Below are 15,184 nucleotides of genomic sequence, written 5' to 3'. Positions count from 1 at the left end.
GGCTTCCATGTTTTTCTCCTATCCAAGGCGCAGAGGAGGATGATGATGAGTGCAGACCCTTGCTCTCATCACAGTAGTGACGTGAGAAATTTTGGATGTTTTAGTCTCCCAGGACTGCTGTCAGCTTTTTACGTTGCAATAAGCAGTAAAAGTTGGAGGACCAGAAGAGCCTTCCAGCCAAGTCAATAGCTGCTTCACCAGGATTCTGCACTAAGAGGTCAGGAAATTAGGAACTACAGTTTCAAGTGGAATTTCAGGGAGCCTGAGTATGTGCAACTCTTGTACCAGTTCAGTGAAGTGTAGTGGGCCCTCTCTGATTAAGCCGTTGTTTTCTCATAAGGATTTTTAATCTTCTATTCTTAGTAGAAAGCTTTAGTTCTTCTGAGGTATTTGTGAACATGTTGTTAAACAGTGGTAAGAAAATGTTGCCCAAACCTTCCTGTTGGTCACCTGATTTTGTTCAGTGATTAGACCAGAGCGGTGCATGCTTGATTGTTCCTCCTGTCATTCACTGTCTTAATGCCGCAGCATTTGCTTTTTGCCACATTTCTGGAGGTTGTCTGTAAGTTTCTCACCTGCAAGCACTTTCCCTGTTGACCATATTTTGTTATGTGTTTTATTGTTTGATTTTAAGAGGATGCTAATTTGATAAACAGTAGTAGTAATTCACAGGCCTTTTCTTATGCCTGTATGTATCCATATTGCACAGTTTTTAAAGCTGTTCATAATGTCACCAGTCAAATTTAATTTTAATCCCCAAGCATTGGTAACAGATAACTGTACAAATCATAACTTGTTATAGTGAAAGTTTCTGCTTTTCCTTATTCTAAAGAGAAATTTGAAGATCCAACCTGAGAAAGATAGGATAGAAACAAAAATAATTATTTAAGAACAGTTTACGATTTTTAGTGCCATCAGTTGAAATTTGAACAGTCTTGAATATGAGCTCTTGAGTACTAGTGTTTGCCTACCTTAATTTTTATCTTTTTTTCTTTTTTTTTTTCCTTCTTTATTTCTTTGGGAAAATAACCATGACACCTCTCTCCCATTTAAACAACTCTTCATTATGCATTATTACCTATCTCCAGCCTTTTTTCTTTGCATGGAAGAAGGGGAAATTTATGGTATGCATTCTGTCTGTAACTGGATGCTTTACGGTATTATCAGAGGAAAATCTTAAGTCTTTGTTACATGATGTGCAAATATTGACATTCCAGATTAGCTTAGTTTTCTGAGCTTTTTCTGTGTCTATCAGACTTGAAAAATAAACCCTAAATATTTCTTTCTCTTTTTTGTGTGTGCTTAGGGCTAGTGTTAGAAACTTGTACCAGCAGCAGGCCAGCCAAATATCAGCTATGGCAACCCATGCATGAAGTTGATGCCTTTGAACCATTCCCTATAGATGAGACATAGCACATGCTGTGGTGAGTCAACAATGCATTATTTATTAAATCTTACTCCTTAGCAAACAAAGTAGTGCTTAATGCCAAAGTGCATGCTGATTTTTATTTGGGGGGACAGGGGGACGGGGACAGACAACCAACATTAAAACTTCCAGTAATTTTTAATACACATGAGCATAATGCTGTCTTCTTTCAAAAACCTTTTTCAAGTGTATCATTTCTTCATTGAACATGCAGTTATCGCATAGAGTGCATTAGGAGTATGGTTTTGCTGTAAGTGTGAAGACAGCAAAGTAATTAAAAAAAAAAAAAAATCCTGTATCTGCAGTGTTCCGGGTTTGATATAGCCACTATTTTACACCAATTTTTGTAATTAAGGTTTTGCATCACTTTGATTTGGGGTGGGTGAGAGGAAGGGTTTTCTAATTTCTCTTTGAGATGACTGAAGACTAAGGAATACTGACAGAATTTTTTTGCATGTATTCTTTATCCTTGGACAGGAAAATAAATTGTGAGAGTAGTGATGGAAAGCAAATAGCCTTTTTAAAAGTACTCTGTGGCTTTAAATATCTGGGAGTCTGCCCTTAATTTCAATGCATATTTCATGCATAATAAGTAATTTTGATCCTGATAATTCCTGTAAGATGGCTTTGGTATACCTTTGGGAGATGAGGAGTTGTTCTTAGGTGTCTCATGTAATCACAAAGGGATTATTGTGCAACCTTGTAACACTTGAAGGTAACCAATTTTCTGTTCAAAACAAGCTTATCTTCATTTCCCCCCGCCCCCATTGCTAGCTAGGTGTTTGTCAGCTGCACTCACCATAACCAGCATAAACTGAAAGCCAGCAGCTTTAAAAGGAAGCCACAGTTCCAAACTGATCTGTAGACTTCAAGCAGATCTTGTGTGATTTGGCCTTTAACTATAGCCAGCATCAAATGTTATTCCTGGTGTTATTACACAAATAAAGCGTAGGTCCAAGTCACTAAAAAAATTCTGCTGTCTTGTTAGGGGATAGAACTTGTTGTAAACTGCAGTTCAGTCAGAGGTGGAAACACATAGTACGTACTGACTGGTGGGTAGTAGTGGTACGTGGCTAATACAACGGTAATGAAATGAGTGCTCTGATGGCATGTCATTTTCATCCTTGATAGAGCTGCTGAAAAAAAAATGTAACAGGTGTCAGTTAAATCAAATTGACTCTGCTCTGGAGTGAAGTAAGAGAGAAAGTAGCAGAGCCTACTAGTCTATTGAAAGAATCTGTTCTGTTGAAGCCGAAGGGGTTTCCCTGTGGGAGAAACCATACATTGGACTTGTATAGTGATTTGTGCCATGAGGAGTCCCAGTCTGGGTGCTCATGTCCTTGACTTGTAGACATCCAATGGAAGCAAAACATTTATGTAGAACTTACGACCACCCTATATTACTACTATTTTTAACTTATGGTTTTTAAGGCCTATTGCATTTGTCCTAAGGCAATTCTTCTTAGCAGGCTAGCCTTCTTCTTGGTTTAATATGTGGGCTATAAAAACTGTGACACTTAACCTTTCTTATATGAATCAGTTTGGGTGAGTTTTGAATCCATGATGAAGCCCAAAACCATACAACCATTTATTTATTTATTTTTAAATTTCTGTGTTTAGGACCATATAGATAACCTGCTGTTTGCAGATAATGAGTGTTTTAAATAAACTGGCCACAGCAAAGTATATATGATTTATAGTCATTGGTAGGGTTGTGCAAATAAGGGATTTTGTTAACATGTCCATAATGAACAGTAGCTACAGTGGTGTTGTGCACATGTTAATACAATTAGCCCATACTCATGGCAGTTCAGTTCCTCTCTCCATTAACATTTTATAAATTGCTGCATATGTAGAAACATCTTTTTGAAGAAGCTGGGTGATGATAATTCCCACTCTCAGCAATTTTACATTTAGTAGTATATGCAATGCTGTCTACAAGCAGTGTGACTTGATAATTTCTCCTTCAGGTCACCAGGAAGTCTTTGTCTTAATGTTGTAACTATTGATATTGCTGTGTGGTATTTGAAGCATTTACCAATGGCTCTGTTCAGTGTACTTTCTCTCTGAGTTCAGTGCACATCTAAGCTATGTTGTCCAGCTTTGTTCTTCACAATTTAGATTCTGTGATAGGTAATCAGTACAAATAAACTGCAGGTTTTCAGAAATGGTATACGATACGAATCAGAAGAACTCACAGATGTCATTGGTAGGGAGCTGCTTGAGAAGTTTTCCTCCCAGCTGACATAATTTTAATAGACAAAAATAGTTAAACGTTTTAAACAGAAACTAAAGAGTTCAAGGTCTTGTTCTGAAGCTAAAGCTCCACAGAATATGTCTGTAGGTGTCTTCAGCATATAATACAATCCTTTAGCATGTATTTTAAGTATTTTATGTGTATGAATTAGGGATACAATCCTGTACACATGCATGAAGCAAATACAATTGGAAATCTGCGGCCTTGATGTGCAAATGCTTATGCTTTCTGTGGAGGTTCTCTTCAGTTAATATTGATCATTAAGGCATACAAATCACTTTGAATGCATAACTGTATTTTGCATCCAACCATTCCTTCTACGAAAATGCAAGCTTTATAACTGTGGAACTTGTATGTGAAATCAGAAACCAGGTCTAAAAGCATCTAGCACTAGCATCTAACCATCACAGTTAAATTAACTGTCAAGCAGCTTTTAAAAATGGTCAGGAAAAGTATCATTTGGAGAACAAAAATACTTAGCAGTATTCGTCACAAAAAAGAGCAGGTAATGAAAAAACTTAGGCTCTTTTGTTTAACATGAAAATAAGGTTAGTGCTATGGGTGATGGGAGTTTTGTAAAGCTGAGTTATAACTTTGGTAGAAATCATGTGAGAGGCTTTAATATATCTATGCAGATGAACAAGTGGGGGATAAAGTAATTTTTTTTAAAAAAAAGCTTTTATAGAAAGCTCCTCAAATGTTTCTTTTTCACAAAGTCTTAGCTTGGTATTTTGCAACCAAAGTTGCATGTTTTTATGAAACATTGTGTTGGCTTCTCTTATGTTCTTCCCTGTGTAAGTGCTAAGTGCACAGAGAAATTCTAAACTCCATCTAGCCAAGTAAATGTAAAAATAGCTCTAGTGAGTTTAATATGGTTACACCAGACTTGTATCAGAGGAGCTCAGAGCACATTTTCTCTGAGAAACCTGTGTTCTGCTTCTCTGATAGAAAAAGCCTATTTATATTAAATTTTCTGCATATGATAAACGTAAAAATTTGTTATCTGTTATTGATGGTGGTGATGTAATGAGCAACATTTTTCCCATTTGAGAATTGTTGCCTTAGCATATTTTCAAAAGCTATTTGTCATGTGATCAACTTCATACAAAGGTTTTCCAGAAGTGACCTGTAATTGTCAATGCTTTAACTGTTCACCTTCCCTACTCTTCACCTTCCCTGCTCTTCAAGGAGGATGGATGTTTTGTTTTCCAGAAAGTGCTGAGATATTCACTTTGAATTACCAACTTTTCAGTGGAACCACTTCATCACCTTTTATTTTAATAAACTTTACTGGAAATACCCATATAAGGGAATTTTCCTGACTCTTCTTGTTGATTCTTTTTCCTTTATTTGGTTTTGGTTTGTGGTTGGGTTTGTTGATTTGGGGTTTTTTTGTCTCCTCAGGATATTGTTTTGTAGGATTTTTTTCACTCCCTTTTAAGCACAGATAGCATTTTATTTTCCCCTGTTATTTCTCATTCTGATTCATATCCCTTTTCCCTCCATCTTTGGTTTGTCTTTACTGATCCCTGCAGCCTGTAAGATTAGTATTTTAATTAAATGATACTGAAATGCAGCATTGTCACCTCTTGCAGTATTTGGGGTTTTTAATGCCCTAGGCTGTGTCACATACATATGAGAAACTATGAGCTTTTTTTTTTTTAATAATAATTAGGGTTTTCATCCTTATTCCTGGAAAAAAAACCCAAAAAACAAAACAACATCAAAATAAAGCTTAAGTATATGAATGCTTGAGGCTTCAAAAATGTATAACTCTCCCACCAAGATGATTCTGTAGTGGTATCTTAGAATTCTGGGGGCATATAACATGGTTCTTAGACTTCTGGGACTGATAGTCTTAAAAAATTATTTTTACAGTTAGTTGGAAAGTGAAGATTTGCTGTCTTTCTAAATGCTTGTAAAGACACAGACATACTTCTGTTCTGTATCTGTGTCTGCGTGCCTCCAGTTGCCTGGATTGGCCTAGGAAAAGCCAAGGTATTTGCTCATTTAAAAAGTAAAAATGAAATTCTTCTAAAATACTCAAGTGCAGATGCCTGTCTTTGGGGATCTCTAGTTGTTTTAATTTCACTTTGAAATACAAAATGAAATGCTTTTATTCTGCCATATGTCTGTCTGTGCTTATTGAAAAGGAGTGAACTTACTTTACTTCCCTGTACCAGGTGTGACCTGTGAACATATCACACAAAACATTTGTGTGCCTGCTGTGTTTTTTGAGTTGCTGATGGAAAAAATAACTGTGCAACCTGGCAGGCTAGTTCAGTATTTGGCAGGCTCCCCCTCAACCTTTTGGAAAATATCCAGGACTATTGCTGTGGAATATGGGAGTAGAATGTCAGACAAATATCTTCTGAACCTTTGAGCAGTTTTTCACTGTGATCCTTATGAGTTGTATTAAAATAATTCAAATAGCCTGCAGAAGAATAAGTGGAAATGCCAAATCAATAATAAAAAACACAGAGAATGGTGCCAGCAGAAGGGTGGAAAGGAGACCAAGACAGCAGTAAATTCAGCTATGTTAATGGGTATGGCATATGAACCCATATTATATAAAGTGGTGGGAAGTATTTTCTAACCACAGGGGGAAATATTTTGCCTGCTTCCTCTTCTAGACTAGTCAGTATGGTGTGTTGACTCTGTGCCTATTTCTGTGTCTACTGTTCTTAGCAAAAGAGCTTTTTCTTATTGCAATCTGTCAACAGGAGCAGAAACTTGAACATACTGTGTAATACCATCAGCTTTTCCTCTGCTCACCTTCCCTCTGCTGTTGTGTGTATCAGGAAGAATGGGTAGCATTGACTGCGAGTGAAGAGCATAGCTCTTGTAGAGAGAAGCATCTGCAGTACTGGCAGCATCAGCTAGCACATTCATGCTCACTGCACTAAGGCTTAGGTCAAGCTGCCTGAAGCCACCAGTATGCTAACTGCTATACTTCAGGTTAGCTGCTTTAAGCTTTTGGGGCAACTATTTAAAAAAAAAAAAAAAAAAAAAAAAAAAAAAAAGAGTAAAAAGTAAAAGAGAGATGTACAGGATTATCGATGCAATGCAGCAAGTATGATGCTAATGTCATGAACCTTCTCTCAACTACTGTGTGTTGGGATGGAGTGTTGCAGACTAGTGAGGGATCAAAGGCACACATGCATGATGGAGGACTATCCAGAAGGGTGAGGTTATCCAGAGGTTATTTAAACTCATCGTACATCCACAACCTCATCTACAGCACGTGAAGTATCCTTGTTGTGTTGGATGCAGACTGCTGTGTGGTAGCAGGTTGGCAAGAAGAGAGTGAACTTTGCAGGCATGGTGCAGTACTCGTGCGTTCTTAATATGCTCTAAATTCCTACAAAATTACTAAGAGCAATTCACTTGTGATGAGTTTGAGGAGATGTAATTATTAAATAGGCATTCTTGAGCTGCTGGATTTTGAATAGCTCTGGCTTTGTTTTATAAGAATCAGAATTCTTCAGGCTTACAATTTTATCTCTTCAAAGAAAAATAAGAATCTAACAATAGCCAGTAGTCTCACAGGAAGAATCCATCTAGCAAAGGCTTCTGTCCTCAGTAGCCATTAGCTAAATATTTGGTGAAGGAAAGTGAGAATAAGATAAGCAATTATTAATGTGTCCTTTTGTATTCCAGAAGGCTGATTTTTTTTGAGACAGAAGTTGTTTCTTTGTGTTAAAAAATTTGTTTGGTAATTCAACATTTTCTGCCCAATTTGTGTTTTATGAACTCTTTTCTAGGTGCTTAGTATGAAGAACAAGTTCTGGCTGCATTACAAGTGCAGCTTGTCAGGTGTAGATAGTAATCTTATCCCAGAAAAATAAAAATTTCTCGTGTGAACCCACTGTAAGACTGCAGGGGTTTTGAAAGTACTATGAAGACATAATAGCATCCTGATAAGAAGTTTTGATTCATAGCAGATATTAAATCATTGCTAAAGGTAATGTTTATACAGCAGACTCTGAAATAATTTATCATGTATGTAGCTTTGTGTTAACATGGCTACTATCCCAAGCTAGTTCATCAAGATCCATGCAGAATATGATACAGAGACTTCCTAATCTGCTCCCTTAATGCTTTTGTTTCTGGCTGTAACTCCAGTTAGGTATTCAGCTAGTAGGGTTGCTTTCCTTGAGTAGTGCATAGGGTGGGCTGAGCCGATGTCAGTGCTCTCTGTTCTGGCCTTCCAACACTGCATGAGAGGGGAGAAGGATGGGAGGGTTTTCTTGCCTTGTAAGCTGTTAGGATTGAAACAGGGCACACAAGAGAAAGCAGGGAAGAATTAATTACCCTGTGTCTCAGAGAGTGGATGTGAAGGTTTGACTTGGTTGCACATCAGAACCAGATGACATAATGACCTATAATGGTATCCAAATGTTTCTGTCCCTGTACTCTCAAAGCAATTTCTTTTCTCTGAACCTAAGTGGTTACTGTTGTTGGCAGGTTTTTACCTTTAACTTCACTAATTCATACTGTCTATATAATTTACCTCAGAAAATTCAGAGATAGTTTAAAGATTGGCTCCTATCCTTAAATAGGAACATTAAATAAATAATAAAGGGGGGGGGGGCACGCAAAAAAGAAAAATACATTTTGATGCTGATTTTCTTGAAACAAAAATAACCAAAAGATCCTCTCTGAGCTTTCCTGAAAAAGGTCTGCATGATTGAATTGTGAATCACAATGCTGCTTAAATGCCTGCATTAATTTTCTGTTTGATTTCAGTTATCAATGTGTAGATAGATGTTTTTATGGCATCATGAATGCTTGATTTGCTGTTGTACTTAAAATTAATTTTATTATCTGTCAAGCTGTGTGAAGAGAATCTGGTGGATGACTTTCATGACAGAAGAATGTCAAAAAAATACCTATGTGTTTGTACAAATGGGAATGATAAAAACAGTTATTCAAGGTGGGGTATACTCTTCAATTTAACAAACCTGTAGTGCAATTCTCTGCTTTTCTTTTGGGGACTTGAAAAAAGTAAAATCAAGGATATCTGCTTGGTTTTGGCATTTTTAGGTAGCTGTGGCAATTGTTAGTTGAGCTTACATGCATAGGCTCACATCCTCTACATAATTACATTGATTGCAGTAAGAATGGGGTGATTTACAGCAGTTAAGATTTGCATTCTGTAGGTTTAATTTAATGTTGTTTAAGTGGCACTAGGTTTGTTGCAGAAAATTTCTTCTCTGATTAGATGGAGACTGAGTTTCTAGACTACAGACTTTTCCTCCACTTCACCCAACCTTCATTTCTGAACTCTTATATATATCTCATCAATGTGGAAAAAAATTCTCTGGCTCTCAACATTACATGTGGCTGAAACTGTCATATATGAAGTAGTTTTGTCAAACCCAAAGTATTCAGAAACATTGAGTGAGATGTTCAGACTCAGAGGCTGTTTGATTTTACGTTGTGAGCTTGTAGGCTACCTTTGGGTCTTAATGTTAAGGTTTCCTGTGGGATCCAAAAGCGCGCAAAAACCTAAGGTGGGCTCCAGGAAACAAACCAATAGGAAAATCACAGAAAAAAATTTTGGTGCCAGCAGTGGTAGGATATATGTTACAGCAAATTTTGTTGGAAACGCAGTTATGCATGGATCGACTGCCTAGCATCCTTACCAGATAGAATGTGACCTGGGAAGTACTACTTACTTAATTTTAGAAAGTAATTGTCAAGATCCCTCCAAATAGCTATCAAGTGTTAAAATTATAATATGAAATATAGTTCTTATATATAAGGAAGCTTTCTGACACATTTTATTGTATTTGAAGGTGTGTAGTTGGAAGGAGAATTTGCCCTGGGTTGCATCTCCCACAGTCAGTTTAGATGCACACACATTTTCTCAAATCTTTTTCTACCTGAAACTTGGAATGGACTTGGCTAGCTGGCTCAAGGGTTTATTCATCTGAATGATCTGGGCTCTAGGTAGTCCATACCAATTAACCAGCGAAGCAGAGCTTGGTGGGGTCATGGAAACAGTATATACAAAGTCAATCTTTATGTATCCCCTGTGCTGTGCAGTCTATTTTTATTGTTCTGAGGCTATCAGGCTACTCTCTTTAGTTTTTTGTTCTTTTTGTCAATGAATGGAAGTAGAATTAAAACTTGGTTCAAATTTTGAATCATATCAGGAACATAAACTTTTTGACAACAGATTCTGGTGGTGTTAATGAAAAGAAAATAAAAGTATACATCCCTCTCCTTCCTCTTTCTCAAGTCCCTTTTGCAGTAGTGAGGAACATCTCATACTGTCCAGTGTAATAGTCAGTGATAGCTGTTATCTGAAGTATCTATGCTGCAGCTTTTGTTCAGGGTTTAGCTAGTGTACAGGACCAGATGCTTTTCTTCATGGCTTCAAAGTTTCAGTAACTGGAGAGAACTGCAAAGAAGAGAGCTATTATCAATTTAGGCTTTAGTAGCCTTGAAAATTATAGCTGAGTCATGATACCCAAGATTTCAGGGTATGTCAAATGCACTTGAATTGCTAATCCTTGTGCGAGTACCACTGTTTGTTTTTTTTCCCCACTGGAAGAGTACTTTTGGACTAATGATTAATTTGTGTGAGCTCTGTCTTACACAACTGGTAAGAGTATACAGAATAGATCAAAGCAGACTTTTTGAGCTGGTTCAGGCTGGAATTGTTGGGGTGTTTTTAAAGCAGCAATGTTGAATTGTGGCAGAAGAGAACAGGACCCACTGGTGAAGGCAGGTGCGCCTTTAACAAGGTGAAGGCAATAGTAGCAAGTTTTAAAATGACAAAAAATATTATACATACAATTGCTACTTAGAGACCCCAGGGTACGTAAATCAAGCAGTAGCCCATCATATATGATAATGATTTATTTATTAATAGTAAAGAGAAAAAAAAATCTTAAACTGTCTGTCAGGATTTGACTGTCAGTAGTGAAGTCCAAATTGGGATGTAAGTGGTGATCACTAAAATAAGTTTGACCTCTGATTGCAGACCTGAAAGTATTGCAGAGAAACTTTCTAGTTCTCAGTGAGCTAATTTTGATCATCTGTAAGCATAAATCAGTTTAATTAGCAAGTCCACTCTGCTCTAGTGAGACCCATCTGGAGTACTGCATCCAGCTCTGGAGTCCTCAGCACAGGAAAGACATGGACCTGTTGGAGCAGATCCAGAGGAGGGCCACAAAAAAGATCAGAGGGATGGAACACTTCTATCAGGAAAGACTGTGAGAGGGTTGGGATTGTTTAGCCTGGAGAAGGCTCTAGGGAGACTTTAATGCATCCTTTCAATAATTAAAGGAGGCTTATAAGAAAGATGGGGACAGACTTTTTAATAGGGCCTGTAGTGATAGGACTAAGGTGTAATGGTTTTAAAATAAAAGCAGGTAGACTGAAACTAGGTATAAGGAAGAATTTTTTTTACATGAGGGTAGTGAAACACTGGAACGCATTGCCCAGAGAGGTGGTAGGTGCCCCATCCTGGAAACATTTAAAGTCAGGCTGGGTAGGGCTTTGAGCAACCTGATGTAGTTGAAGATGTCCCTGCTCATTGCTAGGGAGTTGGACTACATGACCTTTAAAAGTCCCTCCCAACTCAAACCATTCTATGAAAAGAAAAACAGAGTACAAACCAATGCTCCCGATGTAGAGCTAATGCTATTTCACAGCAGTTGTTTTCATTGAGCAACCTGACCTAGCAGTTGCATGCTTATTCTCTTCTGCAGTAATGCTTCAGACAGAGTTTGGTGTCATCAGTCCTCAAGTTTTTGTTACCTGTCCTGCTGGGTTACAAAGCCCAATTGAAGCTTCTTCTGATCTTGTGATGAGAGCTACTTCTGTTCCACCACCTACTCCGTTTCTTGCTGTTCTAGATAAATGCTACCGCTTTGCCGACTTTGTCTGCAATTTAAGAACTTGTATTAAAATACGCGTCATTTTCACAAACACAGTTCTCTTGCATGCAGGGATCTTCTGAAGGGATTCTGCTACATCATCATTTACAAGGACTTTGTCTCATGCCCTTCATCTTTTTTCCACGATAATCTTTTTCGCATGATAAAGGTGAAAGTTAATATCTTACATAATGGTGAAGCACAAATGCTAGGCATAATTGTCTTAGTCTTCCATACCTTATTATAGCTATAAACTTTTTTGTGCTTACTTACATACTTCTTTCAAACAGAAATGTCTTCCAAATTTACTTTGGAGATAGGAAGAAAAAAACCAGAACCCCATAACAGAGAACATGTGGCCTTTCCACTAGTTCCCTAAATTCTTCTCCTCTGCTTTCTGCAGATGTCAGCAGAACTCTGTTTTTGAGCCCATCCAGAGTTCTTTGGGCAGGTGAAGAGGAGGAAGCTTTCCTTTTTATTTCAGCCATCAGGATTACCAATATTTTGCCTTAGAACTTGCTTCTGAAATATAAACATGATCCAGAATCAAATTATTCTTATTGCTGTGTCTTACCACAAAACTTGTACCTTCTCTGTTGCTGTCTTGCATCCATCACATCTGTTCCTTTTCAGTGTCTGCCCTTTCCTTTCAGAATGTGTTGCTTTTTAGTTTCATCCTTTGCCAGTTCTGTGTTAGAAATTGTCCTTGAAAAGGTTTGGTGCATATTTCCAAAAACAGATGCTCAAAGTAATATCGTGTGGAATACTCAAAAAAGCAACAGCATAATTTTGGGTTAGGTCTAAAGGCTCATTTTGTATCTAGTGCAACTCAAAGTAACAAGTAAGTGTGATGTTAAAAGCTTTAAAGAAAGTTAAGTGACTTCTTCAACACAATAGCGTGAAAATTCACCTCTGTGATTAAAATTCAGATTCGAGATGTATCTGTACCTTGAAAAGCTTGGTTGTAACAAGACACTTCAGTAGCCGTGCTGGAAATGAAATGGGCTTCCTTGCCTAGGATGCTACTTCATACAGTCAGTAGACCCTTAATTCATTGCATAGCATAATCTCTGGAAGATTCTCAAAATTGTCTTGCTCCTGTTCAGCCCAGAAATCAGTAACTGTTTCAGTTCACTGGGCACCATGTCTCTGACTGGTGAAGAGATAGAACAGACAAAAAAAAAAAGTGTACCTTTGTTTTGACAGATTTCTTTTGCCTGTTGTGTTTTGGGTTTTTTTGTCTTTTTTGACATATGAGGCACTTGCTTTTGACACTTCAAATTTATGTTGTTATTTATTTTCAGTCCTTATGTTCTAATGCAAAGCTTCAGCTGGAACTTGAGAAATATCTGAGAGAGTGCTTTGAATGCCTTCTGTTTGTCTGTGAAAGGGAATGTCTCTGTCCGCCAGGAATTTTGTGTTGTAGCACCAAGCTGTAGTTTGGAAAGACTGTGTATCAATGCTCCCAAGGACAGGAATATGTAAAGATAACTAGCAGGCTAGGCAGCTAGATGGAGGCAGAATGGGGATAGACATAGCAAGATAAGGGCAGAATGAGTTTTAAGGAAAATAAGACTTTTATTTCACTGTGACGTTATGTTGGATTTATAATCTGTTACATCATTGCACTTAATGGCACATGAAGAGCTTTGTAATGTTCATTACACCTAAACCCATGGAAAGATTTTTTCATGTTGATTACACCTCAACCTGATATTGTTTACATGAGTTTTAATGAATATATAACCAGCCATAAATCTCAAAATTTTGATTTATATTCATGGTAAAAAATATTAGTGTATCTCCTGGTAGATTTCATGGTTGTACATAAATAAAACCTTCTGGTCTTTATTACCATGTATGAAAATAAAAAATGGTTTCAAGAGGGATCTAAGCCATTGTTCCATCTTCAGTACTGAGTAATACTGCAGACAGATAATGTGAAGTTCATGTCTAGAATCACTTTGGTCCTATAGTAAAAAGAAATATTTGGGCTCAAAGCTTCTGCTAGGCTAGCAAGTCATCGGAATGATAAGATTTTCATTATAGTTTTGGTATTATGAGTTCGTGTTAAATATTGCTCTTTAGTAAGGGATGCAAGCATTTTCTTTCACTTAGGCTGAGGCCCAAAATATATCTGCTTACTTATCAAAAAGAACAGATGCTGCCATTAAATTGATCAAATTTACCATCAGGAAATGGTGTTGCTTTGGTATGAAAGTTCTTTTTTGGCACTTAGTCCTTATACTCAGTTACTTTTTTACATCTTATAAGTCAGCCTTTTAATGATGGTTTCCCCATAACACATATAATGGGGAGTTTAAAAAAAAAAAAAAGCTATGCAGAGATTTATTTTAATTTCTTTTTGTGACATATAAAACGCAGTAAATTTGTGGAATACAAAGTGATTTCCTCAGGACACAGAACTTGGCCTCTGTGCTTGTGATATTTTGCACTATTTTCCATGCTATAGAATTTTATAGCTTAATTCTCTAGCACAGTGCATCATCAGTGTTGCTTATTTGCATTGACTTGTCAGTCTTGGTTTTTTAAATAAATAGCATATGTAGTAAATCATAGCTGGCTGTGAGACTTAAAATTAAGTCAGTGAATGAATTGATTTGTCCTTGCATATGATAGTTTGTTTGTTTGCAAAGTACCATGTTTGGTATTGAAATGTAATGTTATCCCAAGAGTAAAAACAAGGAGAAGAGAAAGGGAAGAATGTGCAGAGCAAAGCCAAATGGCAGCAACTTTGACACGGTTGTTCTTGGAGTCCAGGGCATGATAGCTTTGATGTTGTATGTGACATGCTGCCTTTTTTTTTTTTTTTTTTTTTTTTTTCAAGAGACTTTCACATAGTCACTATTTGTTAAACATTCAGTAAGTCTAGCTGACATAGCACAAGTGTGCTATGCTTGCAGAACCAGCAGTCTAGAAACATGGAGGACAATGTAAAGGGTGTTTGTGGAAGAGGGCAGAAAAAGCCTCCTGCTAATATGATATTAAGCCTTTGTCATTGAAATTGTTTGGTAGGACAAGCCAGTGCTATGGGGAAGTCTGCCAACGGAACAAGTAAAATTAGTTACCAGAATTTGAAATACCCATTCAAATTATGACTTTGATAGGTTAATAAAGTTTGGAGTAGGAAACTGTAAGTGTCTGACACTGTTGGTAGTTCAAAACCAGCAAAGCCTTTGCCTTCAACCAGGTTGTCTGGAAGGTGGTGAAAGCGCTTAAAGGAAATTTCAGGAAGGAAGAGCAAGCAACCCAGTGGATAACCTTGTGGCTCTCTGAATTAGTTGCTTTTGGAATGCCGCCAGAGGAAGGAGACAAGGTACAGCTGCAGAAAGAACTAGGCACTTTCTGGTTCTTAACTGCAAGTTTTCCTGGTTACTTCTGCAGCAGCACTCTGCTATAACTCAGACATTATATGTATATTCTAGTCTGTCAGAGATTTGTTAGTACTAATGCTTTACTGTTGCAACTTACCTTATTTTCCCTTTGTGTAGAAGGTATCGGGGCTGTTCTGTCAAATCATTTTGGTGGATTTACTCTTATCTTTCCATTTAACCTCTCCCATCTTGTGGTTGAGGAGGGGTGTTAAGG

General features: G+C 37.3%; 1 protein-coding gene across 8 annotated transcripts in view; it reads left to right on the top strand.

The window, feature by feature from the left end:
- MAPK10 (mitogen-activated protein kinase 10) overlaps positions 1-15,184 on the top strand; it is a 168,845-nt gene that overhangs the window by 3,662 nt on the left and 149,999 nt on the right. For all 8 annotated transcript variants that reach the window (XM_005230096.3, XM_027795191.2, XM_005230097.3 and 5 more), the window contains exon 2: positions 1,307-1,424. The gene's annotated coding sequence lies outside the window, so the exon portion shown is untranslated. The remainder of the gene's footprint in view (positions 1-1,306; positions 1,425-15,184) is intronic.

The sequence above is a fragment of the Falco peregrinus genome, chromosome 2 (genome assembly GCF_023634155.1).
Source record: "Falco peregrinus isolate bFalPer1 chromosome 2, bFalPer1.pri, whole genome shotgun sequence".
NCBI lineage: Eukaryota > Metazoa > Chordata > Aves > Falconiformes > Falconidae > Falco > Falco peregrinus.
This window is presented reverse-complemented; position numbering and strand designations above follow the sequence as displayed.